We start from the raw sequence: 11,646 nt of genomic DNA, 5'->3' as shown, positions 1-11,646 counted from the left end.
CAAATCAACACCACCTCCCCTAAGAAGTCTCCCCAATCCCTGCCAGGAAAAAAATTCTCATTTTGGTGCTGGAATGAGAGATGAGGACCCATGTGAGGCTCCTCTGGGGCTCAGTGTCCTAATCGGTGAAATATGTAAAACATGGCCCATCACCACCAAGAACAGAATGAGGCAGAATAACTCAGTACGCATGAGTGTGATCAGTTTTGCCCAGTCGTTTTCAACTCTTTGCAACCCCACAGACTGTAGCCCACCAGGATCCTCTGTCCATGAGATTATCCAGGCAAGATTACTAGAGTGCGTTACCATTTCCTCCTCCAGGGGCTCTTCTCAACCCAGGGATCAAACCTGCATCTCCTGTGTCTCCTGCATTGGCAGGTGGAATCTTTACCACTGAGCCACCTGGGAAGTCTATAACTTAGTACAGTGGTTCTCAAAGCAGGGTTCATAGAACCCTGGGAGTATCTAAGACCTTATTCGGGCTAGGTAAGGTCAAAATTATTTTACCAATAATACTAAGGCTTTTTACTGTGCTGAGATTTGCAATGATGGTACAAAAATAATAGTGGGTAAAACTGTTCGTGCCTTAGCACAAATCAAGGCAGTGACACCAAACTGTGCTAGAAGTTATTGTATATATCACTGTCAGGAGTGTCCATTAAAAAAAGAAGAAGCTAGTTTCACTTAAGAATGTCCTTGTTGAAGTGAAGCAGTAAAAAATTAGTGATTTTATTAAATCTCAACCTTGCATACAATCTAGTAAACACTGTGTGTGATGATTTGGGAAATTCACATAAAACAGTCTGTAACATACCAAAGTATGATTTCTACCTCAAAGGGAAGCAGTTCTGCAGTTGTTTGAGTTATGACCTGAACTAGCTGCTTTTTTATGGAATACCACTTTACTTTAAGGGCTTCCCTCATAGCTCAGTTGGTAAAGAATCAGTCTGCAATGCAGAAGACCCTGGCTCAATTCCTGGGTTGGGAAGAAAGAAGGAAAGATGGAAAGGGAAAAAGACAAGAAAGACTGACAGACAAACTTTAGACTTGGCTATCTGGCAGATATACTCTCAAAAATAACCAAGTGAGCCTATCACTTCAACAAAAACAACTACAGCATTTATCGCCAATGATAAAATTCTATTAAGTGAAAATCTGAATTGAGAAATGCTTGTATAGGTCACCATGAGCTTGAGATCTTGCTGGTACATTTCTGATGAAATTGATGATGATATCAATATGACTATTTAATATTACATAATGAAATATATTAACATTTGAGAGATCTGCATAACTCAGTGAACTAATATTTTTTAAATGACCAATGCATAATGTTATAAAATTATGCATGGGCAAAAGAGCCATTCAAAGGACAAGATAGACAAATGAACTTTAATGAAACAGAATATAAAAGGCTCATTGATGGGATTTCAGATTCTTCATAGCAACTAACCTTTAAGAAACTATCACTTGTCAAGTTTTGGTGTAGTATCAAATTATCTGCAAAGGCGAGGAAAATACTCATCACTTTCCAAACAGAAATCTGTGTGAGGCCAAGTTTTCCTCATACACTTCAACAAAACAGAAACATACCACAACAGATTGAAAGCAAAAACAGACGTGAGAATCCAACCCCAAGGGGGCCTTTTGTTCTATTAAGCCAGATATTAATGGAATTTGCAAAAATGTACAGATAACACCACTCCTCTTGCTAATTTTGCTTTGTTCCAGAAAATAAAGTTATTTTTCATAAAAGTATGTTGTCTATGTTAACCTGTAATAGAGTTAGTATTATTATTAAGTGAATGATTACATGTTTTTAAATTTTGTTTTAATTTCTAATACGGTAAGTCTTGATGAATATAACTCACATAAACAAAAGCTCTCCAGGGTCCCTAGTATCAAGCCTCTAAAGGAAAAGTAGAAGGGGGCAGCAGAGGATGAGATGGTTAGATAGCATCACCTACTCAATGGACATGAATTTGAGCAAGCTTCCAGAGACAGTGAAGGACAGGGGAGCCTGGCGTGCTGCAGTGCTCAGGGTCGCAGAGTCAGACACGACTTAGTCGATGAACAACGAAAAGGAGTCCTGAGAAAAAAAAGGTTGACAACTGTTGGTCTAGCGCTTCCACAGCAGCAAAGACTATAGGCAGACATGAAGAAACATCTAGCTCAGCAGACACAGGCAGGGACCAGAAGTGACCAGAGCAGGTTCCTCTGAAGAGGTCTCAGCCCCCAGTGACACGTCTAAGTGGGGGAGGGCTTGGAGCTGGCCGGGGCCATGTGACTGGCGGGGAGGGGGTCCCCGCAGAGGCTGACTTCGCTCTGCTGCCCCTGGGAGGGTGGTGGGTGTTTAGGGGGAGACCCCAAACACACAACAGACCTCCCCCGAAGCACAGGCTGAAACTCAGCCCGGGAGCCCTGGCCCTCCCCCAGACAGCCTCCATCCTTCCCCCAGCACCCGCAAAAAGGATCTGAGCCTTAAAATTATCGTCACCACTGAGCAGCAGACAATACAGAGGGGACATTATGTGCCAAGAGAGAGGCCTCGTTGTTGGCGCTAAGGGGAGAGACAGCAGTGCTCTGTTCTAAGCAGGCTGGGGGCTGCTCATGTGCTCCACCCCAGACCCTCACACCCTGAAGCATGTCCTCACCCCAATGCACACTCAGACTCACCCCGGGGTACCCATCGGGCCGCATGCTGCAGCACTCAGGAGCCTTAGGATGTGTCCGGCTCCCATCCCCCACCTTCCCGCCCACCTCCACCCACCGTCTACCTGCTCTATAGCTTCACTGCCAGCCCCACCTATATCCAGGTACTCCAACCAAGACCATGGGCGTCCTAACATGGGGAGCCCTGGCGGGGAGGGGGGGGCGGTGGGGACCACACTGTGTAGACTCTGAGGACGCCCTGCCCTGCCCCGCCCTGCCTGGCTGGGATCACAGGGCACTGAAACCGGCAGCCGCCTAGGCTGGGCCAGACGTGCCTAGACCCGCAGAGACGCACAAAGGCTGCGTTGTTGCTTTGCCAAACCCTCCCGGCTCTGGAGTGGGAGGGAGGCACGGGGCAACTGGTGCCCCTACCCCCAGCTCCTGGGCTGGCCCTGGAGCAAGACTGGACTTTAACCTCTTAGGCCACCACGCCTGCTGGGGCTGGAGGGCAAAGGGAGGGCAATCCAGACCTCCTGATAAAAGCGATCCAAAATGGGGCTCCCCAGGCCCTGCGCCTAAACTCCACCCAAGGTCTTTTTGTTTTCCCAGAGTTGGGATCTCTCCAACCTTTGCACAGGTTGTGCCCTTGGGCCTGGAACGTCCCCCTCCCCCTGTCTAGGAAAGGGTTCATTTTCCTTTAGGATACTATTCAGAGAGCACCTCCTTCAAGAAGCCCTCCTGACCCCCGGGCTTCCCATCAGCCAAACGGGGAGTTCCAGATGCCCATAGGAGAATGCCCAGCACTGCCCACCCACGGCTGGGCTCACAGACACTGGCAGGACCAGCAGAGGACTAGGTAAGTGGGCACAGCAGGGACTCAGTCGCATCTCATGCCCCAAGACCACTCTGTGGTGGTGGAGGGAGGGAGGTGGAGTTACCAGCCCAAATCATAGATCAGGACAGCCACCATCACCCCCACCAGGTGACACAGAAGGGAGGGCCTTGGAGGAAGCTGCTTTCCCACATCCATGTCCCTATTCTCTTTGCTGAGGACACTCTTTCTTACCCATATGCTTGCCAAGTCCTACTCACCCAAGTGGTACTTGTGTTTTTGTTTTTTTTTTTTTTTGGCTGCATGACTTGCGGGATCTTAGTTCCCTGACCAGGGATTGAACCCGTGCCCCTGAAGTGAAAGCACAGTGTCCTAACCACTGGACTGTTGGGGTTTTTAGTTTTTATTTGACATTTACAGAATACATACTGTGGCAGGCACTGTCTTCAGAGATATTTACATGTATTAATTCACTGAATCCTCAGCAACATTAAAAAAAAACAAACTCTTCCAAGGTCACACAGCTAGTTAAGTGGTGGAGCTGTGATTGGAACCTAGCAAGTTATTTCCATGAAGCCTTCCCTGGCCTCTCAGACCAGACCAGATTAAGGCCCTTGCTATGACCAATCCCCAACTTCAAATGTCTGAGATGGAATGAGCTGGCCATGAGTTTGGCTCCCCTGTCTTGACGGTGAGTCCCTGGAGGGGACTTGGTTGTCCAGCTCCTAACACAAACCTGAGCCTTGGGGACTCTCAAGAAACACTGTTGACTAAATAATCTTCAGTTCAGTTCAGTCCCTCAGTCGTGTCCGACTCTTTGCGACCCCATGAATTGCAGCACGCCAGGCCTCCCCGTCCATCACCAACTCCCGGAGTCCACCCAAACCCATGTCCATCGAGTTGGTGATGCCATTCAACCATCTCATCCTCTGTCATCCCCTTTTCCTCCTGCCCTCAGTCTTTCCCAGCATCAGGGTCTTTTCCAATGAGTCAGCTCTTCACATCAGGTGGCCAAAGTATTGGAGTTTCAGCTTCAACATCAGTCCTTCCAATGAACACCCAGGACTGATCCCCTTTAGGATGGACTGGTTGGATTTCTCTCAAGAGTCTTCCAACACCACAGTTCAAAAGCATCAATTCTTCGGTGCTGAGCTTTCTTTATAGTCCAACTCTCACATGACCACTGGAAAAACCATAGCCTTGACTAGATGGACCTTTGTTGGCAAAGTAATGTCTCTACTTTTTAATATGCTGTCTAGGTTGGTCATAACTTTCCTTCCAAGGAGTAAGCATCTTTTAATTTCATGGCTGCAATCACCATCTGCAATGATTTTGGAGCTCAGTAAGGATGGCTGGACTCACAACACCCAAGGGGAGAGGAGGTAGGGGCTATCCAGACAGGCCCAAGGAGTTCTCTCTCCTCTCGAGGTCACACACCATCTACTTTGTCACTCACGATAAGACCTCTGTGGTCCCTGAATATATGGGGCTGTGGAAAACTGGGGAGGGTAGAGGGGCTGTTAGGCCCCTCAGGACACCTGGAGGCCCATCTGCTCCAAGGCCTCTGCACCCATCCAGGTAAAGTTCTCCTGAAATCCTCAGGCACCATGGACTAAAGAGGCAGAGTCTTCTTATAGTCCGCTGCCCCATTTCTCTCTTCTTATATCCAGTTTTCCAAACTATTGGGTCATTTCTCCAGCTCCCATTCAGAGTGGCCAAAATAAAGCTCAGACCCCACCAGTGGAGAGGGACACTGGGGTGCCCAGCAGACACACGAGACCACAGGCACCTCACGCTTCAGGGTTGCCCTCTGGACAGAGCCCCTTCCTCTGAGAAGTCCCGTTTCCAGCAGCTGCAGCCCCAAAAGGACACACAACGAAGCGCCCACCTTGCATTGGCTGTGTCTCTGCTTATAAAGTATAATCAACTTCACTGCCCAGAGAAATAGCCCCAAGATGGAGCCACTGGAATGTCAATCTCAGTCTTCCCAACTCTGAAATCAGCCTGAAGAGAGGGTGGGAAAGGCTACATGTCTTTAGGGACAGAGGCACCTTTGGACCTCTGGGGGCAGTCCCTCCATCACCACAGAGTTTCCTGCCTGCCCCTGGATCAGGCCATCTTTCTGTTATTGCTGTTCAGACCTCCTCCCCCTGTGAAAGTGACTGAAGACAACCCCTCCCTCTGTGAAAGGAGCTGGGGGTCTTCACCTACCTCTACCCTCATGATCCCAGACACTAAAGGGTAGTTTCCAGAGAATTTGTTTCATAACCAAAGGAGGGTAGCAGTGGGGGCATGGTTGGACAGAGGGAGCTCCCAAATTTCTCTTCAGGAAGGACTTCAGGCAGCAGTTTGTTTGCAAGGGAGCTGAGGGCTTTGCTTAAAACTGCTTGTGCAGCTGCTGTTTGTACTTAGACAATACATTACAGATCAATAAAAGCAGCAAAATTCTCCAAAAGTGCTTTACATAAAATGAAAATGCCAATTGCCCATACCAAAAAAATTAATTACTGTTATGATGATCATGACGGAGACTTTGCAGGTGCCAAGTCACTTCCCCCTCTTGTACCAGGCTGACCGTGAGGGCTGCCTGGACTGAATGAACCCACACTGCTTGGAAATGTAAATCCACCTCAACTTTAACTGAAAAAATATGCTCCGAGCCAGAAAGCCCTGGGCTGGATCCATGAGGGACAGAGATGTGAGGAAGCCCTAGATCTACCCTCTCTGGCTGAATACCGACTCACTGTGTGCCAGGCACATCGGACACCCTTTGCCATCTTTTGTGACCGCCTACAAGGGAACGTTGAATCCCATTTTACAGATGAAGAAACTGAGGCTAGGAAAGGCTCTGTAACAACTGTTGCCATTTTTTCGGAGACATCCAGACCCTATGCTGAGTGTTTCTATTCATCATCTCTTGGCTCCACATTGTAGGCTCACTTTAACAAATGAAGAAACTGAGGTTCATAAAAGTTGTTGCCCTCCCAAGATCACAGAGCCAATATATGTGACAGACGTGGGGACTTCCCTGGCAGTCCAGTGGTTAAGACTCAGAGCTTTCACTGCCGAGGGATAGGGTTCGATCACTGGTTAGGGAACTAAGATGCCGCAGGCCAGGCAGCACAGCCACACACAAAAAGAAAGAAAGAAATGAGACGTGAACCTGAATCCTGGTCTGTCACACTGCAATCCCTGGGCACACAAAATACGTGTGATGATGGCTCAGGGAATAGGGCAGATAGAACTATGAGGCATAAGAGATAAAGGGCAGCCCCTTGCTTGAGGGAAAAAGCACATCAGAAGAAGCTGAATAAAACCATGAGGACCGGTTAGTGAAAGTCATTCAGTCATGTCAGTTCTTTGCAACTCCATGAACTGTAACCTGCCAGGATCCTCTGTCCTCGGAACTCTCCAGGCAAGAATACCAGAGTGGATTGCCATTCCCTTCTCCAAGTGATCTTCCCAACGCAGGGATCAAACCCAAGTCTCCAGAATTGCAGGAAGAAGAATGGTTAGAGTCTCAACAAATAGACATAAGGAGGCAGGGGACTGCAGGCAGAGAGAACCACACATACAAAGGTGCTGGGGTGAGAACCTCTGGGGTAGGCGATCTGTGGAACACAGGATAATGGAAAGTGGATCAAGAGAAAATAAGAATGAGGATGTGGCTACCAGGAAGGCAGCGATGAGGAATGACTCAAGTTGTGAGTTTGAATCCTGGTTTTGCCACTAATTAGGCCTAAGACTTTCAAAAAGTCTCTTTCCTGCCCAAGTCTCAGTTTCCTTATCTGTAACAGGGGAGTAACAATAGCTGTTTAACAGCATCATTCTGAGCATTCAGACAGGTGCCACACCCAACCTAAGGTTCTTATTACAGGCACTGGGGAGCCACAGAAGAACTCCTGACAGAGGGATTCAAGATCGGCTGTGAAGAGACTGACCCAGCTGCTCATACTGAACCACAAAGGAGCCCTTGGCTTTAGGAAGATCACTGACTCAGGGTGAGTTGCCCCACCCAACGTTTCTTTGACATCTCCCATTTTATCTTTAAAGAAGAGTCTTGTGAATTTCCCTATAAGCAATTCAGGCTTGTTTCTAATGTATTTAAATCAAAATATTAAATTATTGATCTTCCCCCTAGTAAAAGATACAGTCCAAGAAGCAAAGCCATTCACTAGCCTGCCCCCAGCCACCCACACAGCCAAGTCCAGGCACAGCTGCTCAGGTGATGGCAGTCAGCGGCCCAGGATCATGAGGGGAATGCTTGTCTGGGGGTTGCCGGCCTTGACATCTACTGGTTCCTTCCCCCGAAATGCACTCTTCCTACCCCAGCCCCCAACAACACTAGATTTTCAGAAAATTTGCTTCACAACGGAAGGGTTACCCCCTTCTGAAACTCAAGTGTCAGCTTAACCGTATCCTCCTCAGAGAGGTCTTGCCTGACCATGCTGGGGAAGTTGGCCACATCACCTGACTTTTATGTTTTCCTGTCTGGTATTTTCTTATTTACCTATTACCTGTCTGTCTGTCTTACCCAGGCAGAAAGTCTGTCCCATGAAAGCAGGATTTCTGTCTTGCTCACTGTGTTCCCACCATAAAACAGAGCCTGGCACATAGCGGGTGCTCAGTAAATAAAAGCAGGGAGGGAGGGAAGAAAGAATTAACACAGAACAAAATCTGGGTTCTTGTCCCCAAGATTAGGAGGCTCCTGCAAGCCTCAGTCACCCCTTCTGTAGAAGGGACAGGGTTAGGGTCTCTAGCCAGGGACTACCATGGCCATATGAGGACCCCTCTGGTTCCTGTACTGCTGTCACTGGCCTGCCTCTGGAGCTGCCCTTCCCTTCCCCATCTCAGAGAGACAGAAATTAATTTCCCTTTGGCATAAACTGATTTTGATGAGCCCAGTCCCGGGCGATTCATCACAGACCTCTCGGGGAGCACTGCAGGGAATGGCGGGTGGCGGCATGACTTATGGGCCTCGCAGCCCCAGACGCCCAGCTGCTTCTGATGGCTCCGGACACCTCCAGCCCCCCTAAATCAGCTGCGACGGAGAGACCTGGAGAGCTGCCCGGCCTGTCCTCCCGCTCGGCGGGTGCCCCTGGCAGGCGCCTCCTAGGTCAGGGGGCACAGGCTGCGCGGAAGCCGGTGACTTCATCCAGGCTGACTCACCCCTAGCCAGCCTCTGGGGACTGCGGGAGGGAGGCGGCAGCAGTCCTCACCAACTTGGAGCTTTGGGGAGGGGGATCCCCACCCTCTCTCCATCCCCAGGGGTTCCCCATACCGGGCTGTGCCCCTATCCCACGGCATACCACCATCCCAGAATCTACACTGATGTCCTGCAGACAGCCCAGGCTGAGTACTGGCCTGAAGAGGTCTAGGGCCCAGGCCCAATGCCCCTCATACCAGCCAGGTAAAATGGACCAAGCCAATAACCTCTGAGATTCAGTTTTTTCATCTGTAAAGTGGATGTGGTGACCCTGGCTCCACCTACTGCTAGGAGGTACTGGGCGAATCCGATTGATGAAAGAGGGTCTTGAAGATAGGAGAGTACCTATCTAAGTGGAAGAGGGGATAGGAAGCAGGATAAGTGGGCCCCCATGCCACAGAGACCATACCAGACCTCTTATCCTGGCCTGACATGTCCTGAGTCAATGGCCTACCCTTCCTCTACCCCTTCCCGCTCCAGCACCTTTAGCATCCTTAATATCCTAGGATACATTGTTCTTCTTCCACCTTTTAGGCCTCAAGGTTCTAGGCTGTACTCAGCCTAGAACTCTTCCCTGCCACTCTTCTTTGTCTGGCTAAATCCTGAACCCTTAAGTCCTCAGCTTAGACATTACTTCCTCTGAGAAGTCTTTCCTAGCACCTCATGTAGACCCTCAGGTAGACCTGTGCCTGTGTCCCAACAGTCTAGCCGTTCCCAAACAGTAAGTTATCACCGGTGTCTCACATCTGCCTCTGAGTCATTGCCCTTGTTCTCACCTGCAACCCTCTGTCTCAGCCGAGTGCTTGGTGTCTGGCAGGTGCTCACTGACACGGGCTCATTTGAACTGAATTCCTGTGCCTGCTCATGTCGGCCGGCAGGGCTGCCTGAAGCACTGGCCGCACAAACACACATAAGCACCACACACACCACACAGTGAGGGCCCGGGCCAACTGCTCATGCGGCTGTGGCGGCTGGGAGTTGATTCTTGGGAATCAGCACCCTTTCCTCAGCTGTCCCTGCCCTCAATCACAGCACCAGCAATGCAGGGGTGGGGAAGAGAACTGGGGAGGGCTTTTGTTCTGAAATAACCTGAAGATGCTCACCTGTGTCTAACAGAAGGAATATTCACATGGAGTCAGGAAATCTGAGTGACAACTCACCACCTTCTGACTTGCTTACAAGACTGACCCCAACACTCTTGAGCTTCAGTATCCTCATCTGTAAAAGAATAATAATTCCCACCCTGCTGACCTCACAGGGCTGCCGTGAGGACCAAACTCAAAAGCGTGGAGGCAGATGCTTGGTTCATCTTGACAGAGGATACACTATCATCATCAACATCATTATCATGGACACACCTCAGCCACGGTCACCTAGGCCAGCGTAGGGCTCAGAGTGTGGAGACCCCAAAATCAGTGCCATTGCCAGCCATGACAGTCTTACCCCAAGGTCCCCCCCGAGACCCCATCCTCATATAATTGCAGGACCTGCTGTGAAATTTTAAGAGCAGCATCAGACCATACCTTCATTCCCTAGTTGTGTGACCTTGAGCAAGTCCACTTCACTGAACCTCAGTTTCATTTAACAATGGCAATGATGGAACTTCCCTGGTGACCCAGTAGCTAAGACCCGTGTTCCCAGTGCAGAAGGCCCAGGTTCGATCCCTGGTTGAGGAACTAGATCTCACATGCTACAACTAAGAGTTTGCATACCACAAGTAAAGACCCTAATGCTGTAACTAAAAGATCCCAAAGGCCACAGAGAAGATCAAAGATGCTGCGTGACCCAGTATGTGTGTGTGTGCTAAGTCGCTTCAGTCTTGTCCGACTCTTTGAGACTCCATGGACTGTAGCCTGCCAGGCTCCTCTGTCCATGGGATTTTTCAGGCAAAAATAGTGGAGTGGGCTGCCATGCCTCCTCCAGGGAATCTTTCCAACCTGGGAGCTGAGACCGCATCTCCTGCATTGCAGGCATCTTCTTTACCCACTGAGCCACCTGGGAAGCCCAAGACCCAACACAGTCGAATAAATATTTTTAAAATGGCAATGATGACGGTAACTGTCTTCTAGATATCTCAGAAGGATTAAATGGGATAACTGGGTTAAGAGGACACTTAGCACTCAGTCTGCAGCACAGTAAGTGTTAACAATAACTGTTACCCTTCACCATTACCATCATCATCTCCATAAACATTGTAGCTATGTGTGGGGTATGATACTCATGCTAATCCCAATCCTCCTCTACTATGTGTGTTAGTCGCTCAGTCATGTCCAACCTTTGTGACCCCATAGACTGTAGCCCGCCAGGCTCCTCTGTCCATGTAATTCTCCAGGCAAGAATACTGGAGTGTGTTGCCATTCTCTTCTCCAGGGGATCTTCCCAACCCTGGGATCGAACCCAGGTCTCCTGCATTGCAGGCAGATTCTTTACCGTCTGAGCCACCAGGGAAGCCCATCTTCTACCATAGTAACTTCCAGGACCTTCACAACAAACTGTCATCCCCATTTCCTGGATGGACAAAGTAGGCCTCAGAAAAGCTAGGACTTTTCAGACTGAAAACTCCCTGAAGGCAGAGGCCATGTCTCCAAAGTGTGGGCTCCCCACAGAACTGAGGCCATGCCTCTCTCTTCAAACTTTTGTCTCCCTCACTGGCCTGGGGGCCAGGTCTCTTTTTTAGACCCTCCCCCAGGCAAGGTCAGAGGAGCAAGAAAGGGAGAGGTCCAGCCCCCCTGTCTTCTCACAGCAGAGGCAGAGGTTCAGGCTGTGGACAAAAGCCGGCCCAGGGCCTGCCTGTCCCTAGCTGCCCCAGCTGACACAGAGAAGCCTCATGACTGCCCCTTCTTCCCCAACTCAGGCTCCAGCTTCCCGCCTGACTGGGCTGAGCGCTTCAAAGCCAGCAGCCTCTGAAATGAGGCTGCAGCATCCAAACTGGCAGCTGGTGGGGGGAGTCAGGCAG

The 11,646-nt window shown here is 49.6% G+C and overlaps 1 long non-coding RNA gene across 1 annotated transcript; it reads left to right on the top strand.

The window, feature by feature from the left end:
• Window positions 1-3,365: 3,365 nt before the first annotated feature.
• Window positions 3,366-10,695, top strand: LOC133061410 (uncharacterized). Its single transcript, XR_009693981.1, has 3 exons — window positions 3,366-3,508; window positions 7,362-7,485; window positions 9,949-10,695. It is a non-coding gene; the product is annotated as an uncharacterized LOC133061410 (long non-coding RNA).
• Window positions 10,696-11,646: the final 951 nt, after the last annotated feature.

The sequence above is a fragment of the Dama dama genome, chromosome 9 (genome assembly GCF_033118175.1).
Source record: "Dama dama isolate Ldn47 chromosome 9, ASM3311817v1, whole genome shotgun sequence".
Classification (NCBI taxonomy): domain Eukaryota; kingdom Metazoa; phylum Chordata; class Mammalia; order Artiodactyla; family Cervidae; genus Dama; species Dama dama.
The sequence above is the reverse complement of the archived record's forward strand: the minus strand, read 5'-3'. Positions and strand labels throughout refer to the sequence as shown.